This window comes from Vicugna pacos, chromosome 19 (genome assembly GCF_048564905.1).
Source record: "Vicugna pacos chromosome 19, VicPac4, whole genome shotgun sequence".
Classification (NCBI taxonomy): domain Eukaryota; kingdom Metazoa; phylum Chordata; class Mammalia; order Artiodactyla; family Camelidae; genus Vicugna; species Vicugna pacos.
Window position 1 is genome coordinate 32,505,022 of NC_133005.1, and position 6,000 is coordinate 32,511,021.

Below are 6,000 nucleotides of genomic sequence, written 5' to 3' on the forward strand. Positions count from 1 at the left end.
CATTGGTTGTCCCATAATGTCCTTTATACTTTTTTCCATTGGCCCAGATTATTTGCTGCATTTTTCTTGTCATGACTTCACAGTCTCCTTTAAACTGGAACAGGTCCTCAGCCTTCCTTGACCTTGTCATTTTTGAAGAGTAAAGGACGGTTATTTTGTAGAAATTCTCTCAATTTGGGTTTAGACTGTCCTCAGTGCATCATATCTGGTGGCACACCAACAACCTAAATCGCTTACAAAGTCATTTTTTCCCCTTTATAATCAGTGATTTGTGGAGGGTAACTAGAGCCTATTAAATGCCCAGTTTCCATGAAACTGTCACCCACTATTAACATTTATTGTTGATTTTCTAAGTTCTATTCAGCATTCTACTGTAAGGAAATGCTTTCAGAGAGGGGGTAATCTTTTAAAAGTCAGATCAAAAGGAGAGATGTTTGGTTTTTTGGAGGTGAGAGAATTGTTTTATTAGAGTTTAAGAAAGATGCTGAAGGGAGAGCTTTGATGGCATCAGTTTGTACATTATCATGGAAAGTGGTTCCCCTCGCCAAGGGCCAAAAAGGGAGCTGGAGGCAACTTACATAGAAGAGAGGAATATGCAATAGAAAGTAAGCTGTGTTCCCAACTATAAAACAGTCTTCTGCTTATTTTACTAGTTTTCTGATACTGTGGGGAGTAAATACTATTATCGAAGCATTTAGCACAGCCGCTCATGAAATAGTAGCTGTCTTTATTATAAAACATTCTATGAATAGAATAGTCAAACCCTAATGTTCTAGCCAGTGGAGAAAAAGGCAAAGCAGAGTTGCTGAACACGGTGCCCAAGTATTGTCACTACTTTCCAGTCATTCATGAACAGCCTTGAGTGTACTATTAAAATATATTGCGGTTACTTTTATGCAAAAATTTCAGCCACCAGCTAGAGAACAGTATGATGAACAGCTTTACCACTGCGTATGCCTGTCCACTTGATAGATACTTCTGAAGGAGGTCCTAGACATTCCTCTGAAGATAGTTCAATATATATACATCTAAAAGACACCTTAAGTTCCATTTACCTGTAGGGTCCTCCTTTTTTTTTTTTTTCCTTACAATATAGTTGTTGAAGGTCACCATTGAGTAGAGTTTCCCAGTCTTGATTTTGCTGATTGCATTCTCATGCCTTCAGTTTAGCATATTATCCTGTCCCTTGCATTCCTTGTGAATTAATAAACCTGGAGCAATGGTTCTGAAAGTGTGGCTCCTGCATCAGTAGCATCAGCATCATCTGGGAACTTGCTAGAAATGCAGTTTCCCAAGCCCCACACCAGGTCACTGAATCGAGCGAGGTGGGGCCCAGCCATAGGTGTTGTAACAGGCCTTCCAGGTGAGTCTTGGGCATGCTAAAATTTGAGACCCATTTCTGGAGTCTTGTACCAGATTCTGATTCGGCTTTTGTTGTTCATATTGGCAGCCACTGATGATCTTTGTCAAAATTTGTTAAACCATGAACCCATGATTTAAAAAGTTTTTGAATCCATTGCAGTTCTTATTAATGTAGCCTTGTTCTTTCTTTGGTCGGTGGGAGTCAACTCAGGTTGCCTCCTAAGTTCTTTAGAAACAACCCTAATAATCTTACCAGGTGTTCTTTTATAAGATTTCCAGGCTCATATTCCTATTCTCAAGCCTGGAAGCAGGCATTTCTCTGGGCCTTTGGGGTGCTCATTGCTGCTAGTTGGGTCTCCCTCAGGCCACACAGATCATGTGGCTTTTTGTGAGTGTCTCTTACAGGGTGGAGGTCACTAGCAGACCCAGCACTCCAGGTTTGCTCTAACCTACGCGAGCACAGCAGTAGTATGTGGCCTCCCTGCTGTAACAGACGCACAGCTGAATTCGGGGCCGCTTCTGGCAAAGGCAGAGGAAACTTGAATAGCCCTGCAGAATCCCTTTTTTAAAGGGTTTAGAGTAGATAATGTGTCATCTTGCTCTGGGTAACAGGAGTTGAGGAAGAAAGAAATTAAAAGCCAAAATTTCAACGTGATTCTAGAGTATACAGTAGTAGTGTAATTAGAATGAGCAAGTAAGATCTTAAATTACCACTTTCAGTCACCTCTGCTGTAGATGGCATTGCCCTGCAGACCCAACAGGAACTCAAGCCTTGATAGCTGTGGCTGTGATTGTAATATAATTGATGCTCATAGGTGCTTTTCAGATGCTCTGAAAGAGTGTCAACCTGAGTCACCATGGTCCAAACTTATGTTCAATAAACACTTATAAAGGCCTTACCCGGATGTGGGGTAGATTTGATTATTGTCAGAAATTATACTCACACTATATCCCCGTTCTCCATGAGCAGAGTACTTCCCATCCCTTGATTTGACTGTGGCTAATGGAGTTTAGCAAGCATGACGTATTTGGTAGGCTAGATACTGCCCTCATCTCCCCCAAAGGTGCTTTACCGTCTAACCCCTATAACCTGTGAATGTTACTTTACATGGTAAAAGGAACTTTGCAGGTATGATAAATTAAGGTCTGGAAATCGGGAGATTATTCTGGATTATCCAGGCAGGACCAGTGAGATCAGAAGGGTCCTTGTAAAATAGGGAGCTGAAAGGTCAAGAATCAGAAAAAGTCAATGTGAAAACAAGCAAAGTCAGAGATTGGAAGATGCTACAGTACTTTGAAGATGAAAGAGGCCACAAGGCAAGAAAACTAAATTCCCTAGAGTCTCTGGAGAGAGCTTACCCCTGCCCACACCTTGGTCCTGACCCAGTGAAACCCATTTTGTACTTACGATCTCCAGAACTGTAAGATAATAAATTTATGTTATTTGAAACCACCAAATTTGTGGTGACTTGTTACTGCAGCTACAGGAAACAACATGACTAAAGGTTTTATAAGCACTTGCATAATTGGACTTGGTCTTTTCATCTCTGTCATTGCCATAAGAACAACATACCTGTCTGCCTGGTGGACCTAGGAGATGATAGACAGGTGGGGGTGAGCTGCCTGTTAGCCCCAGCCACATATAGCTTGAAGCAGCCAACCTAAATCCAGCAACCTGCAGATGTATGAAAAACAGTTGTGAGCTGCTCAATTTGGGGGTAAGCAGTAATCACTTAACTGATACAGGGTGGTCAAAACTGTTCTTAGGCATTTTATAGATTGTGAAACCAGTGGAATTAATCCATGTCACCCAGGTCACACATAACAGAGTAATTTGAAATCTGGTATGTCTTGGCATTTTGCCTAAACAAGTGTGATAAATTCAAACCCAGTGTGTCTCTGTTCTGAGCCGCAGGAAGCTAACCTCTCTTGACTCCATCCACATACTCCTTTGCCCTCTTGTTTGCTGATCAGGTTCAGCCATTTGGGAGCAGCAGTAGGACAGGGAGGGAGGATATTGAGGCTGCAGTTCCCACAGGTCCCTCCCCGTAGAGTTCAGGCTGGTGGTGGCTGTCAGCTAAAGGGCACAGTGTCTGCTCTGCAGTGCACCCTTTTGTTCCAGGTCCTTAACCACTGCCTTTTCCTAGCCTCATGGTCTTAAATGCTAACAGTTGTGATTTTCTGACATCCCACATACCTACACATGTATAAACAGACCTGTTATTAAATTCTTTCCAAAATTACTCAGAGTGTGCCATCTTTTTCCTCCCATGACCCAAACAGATAAGTAAGTTAAGCAGTAAGTAAATATTTAGTATTTTAATAAAGTATAAAACATTATACTTACTGGATGATGTATATTAAGCACATTTACGAATGTTCACTGTTTTTTCACTTGCTGTCAAAAGCCAGGAAGAGGTTCCTGAATTAAATACACCAGGGAAATTTTTTCTTGCCTCTCAATACATTAGTCTTTCTAAGGCAGATACTACCAACTCTGCCACCCCCATACCTGACTGACACTGTCCAAATGTCTGGCTTGTACCAGAAACCACAGGAGACAGGTAGGAGGGGCGAAGACATGGTACAGTCAGGAACCACGCTCCTGGGTGGGTGACTCACAAATGGGAGGATGATGACAGTTGCAGAGGTTCTCTCCAAGGAGCAAGGGGTCCAAGCCCACTGGGCTGCCCAGCCTAGGGGTCCTACACCAGGAAGATGAGGCCCCAGAACATCTGGTTTTGAAGGCCAGTGGGTCTTCATGCCTTTTGAAGGCATGTGGGAGAGCCAGAGGACGGTAGGAAACAGAGACTCTGCTCTCAGAGGGCACATGCAAAGTCTCACACACTCTGAGTCCTGGCACAGAGGCAGTAACTTCAAAGCAGCCTGAGTCAGACCCACTTGCTGACCTTGGGGAGCCTCCCAGTGAGGCAGGAGGCAAGTGGGACTTCCCCCTGGGGACACAGACATGAGTGGCAGCCATGTCAGGGAGCTCATTCTACCATGAGGTCACGGGTGCCGGCAAGTGTCATTTTGGAGTCCTCCCTGTGGCGTATGAGCACTGGGTGCTAACTCACTAACCATGCCCCAGCCCCACAGCCAACTGGGCCAGGGGTCAGCCTCACCTACCAGTGCACCCACAGTAATCAGCCCCACCACAACAGAAGGGCCATGTAGCCCACACAGGGGCACTCCTAGAGTATATAGGTGCCCAGAGGGGAATGTGCTACTGGGCCCCATGGGACATCTACATACAGCCACATCTCCAAGATAAGGAAATGTAAGCGACTTACCTAATCCATAGAAATAAAAGCAGAGAATTAGGCAAAATTAGGAGACAAAGGAATATGTTTCAAACAAAGGAACAAGACAAAACTCTAATAGAAATAAGCAAGGTGGAAATAAGCAATCTACCCAATAAAGCGTTCAAGGAAATGATCATAAAGATGCTCAACCAACTCAGAAGAAGAATGGATGAACACGGTGAGAAGTTTCACAGAGTTAGGAAATACAAAGAAGAACCAAACAGCTGAAGAATGCAATAACTGAAATAGAAACGCACTAGAAGGAATCAACAGTAGATTAGATGATATAGAGGAACAGATCAGTGAATTGGAAGGGTAGTGGAAATCACCCAAGCTGAACAGAAAAGGAATTTTAAAAAATGAGGATAGTTCAAGAGACCTCTGGGTCAACACTAGGTGTGCTAACATTCACATTTTAGGGGAAGGAGAAGAGAAAGGGGCAGAGAATCTTCTTGAAGAGATAATAGCTGAAAACTACCCTAACCTGGGGAAAAACACAGAACTCCAGGTCCAGAAAGCACAGACAATCCCAAACCAGATTAACCCAAAGAGGTTCACGCCAAGACACACTGTAATTAAAATAGCAAAAATTTGGATACAAAGAGAGTCTCAAAAGCAGCAAGGGAAATACAGTGGAACACCCATAAGGCCCTCAGCTGATTTTTCAGCAGAAACTCTGCAGGTCAGAAGGGAGTGGTGTGATATGTTTAAAGTGATGAAAAGAAAAAAAAGCTTCTGCCCAGCAAGGCTATCATTCAAATTTGAAGGAGAGATAAAAAAGAGTTTTATGGACAAGCAAAAGACAAAATTAAACCTGCCTTAAAGAAATGCATACGAGGGGGGAGGGTACAGCTTAAGCGGTAGAACGCATGCTTAGCATGCACAAGGTTCTACGTTCAATCCCCAGTACCTCCTCTAAAAATAAATAAATAAACCTAATTACCTCCCTGGGCCAAAAAAAAAAAAAAAAAAAAAAAGCATAAGAGACTTCTCTAAGTGGAAAAGACCACAACAAGAAATATAAAAATTACAAAAGGAAAAATCTCACTGGTAAAGGCAAACGTACAATAAAGGCAGATTGACGAAAATAATACAGTAAGAGAAGGGGGCTTTAACAACCCATTAACATCAATGGACAGATCATCCAGACAGGGATCACTGGCCTTAAATTACGCTTTATACTAGGTGGACCTTATAGGTACATATAGGGAGCATTCCATCCAAAAGTAGCAGAATACCCATTCTTTTCAAGTGCACATATCAAGTATCTTTTCTGAGCACAATGCTAGGAGAGTAGAAATCAACAAGAAAAAAACTGCAAAAAAACACACAT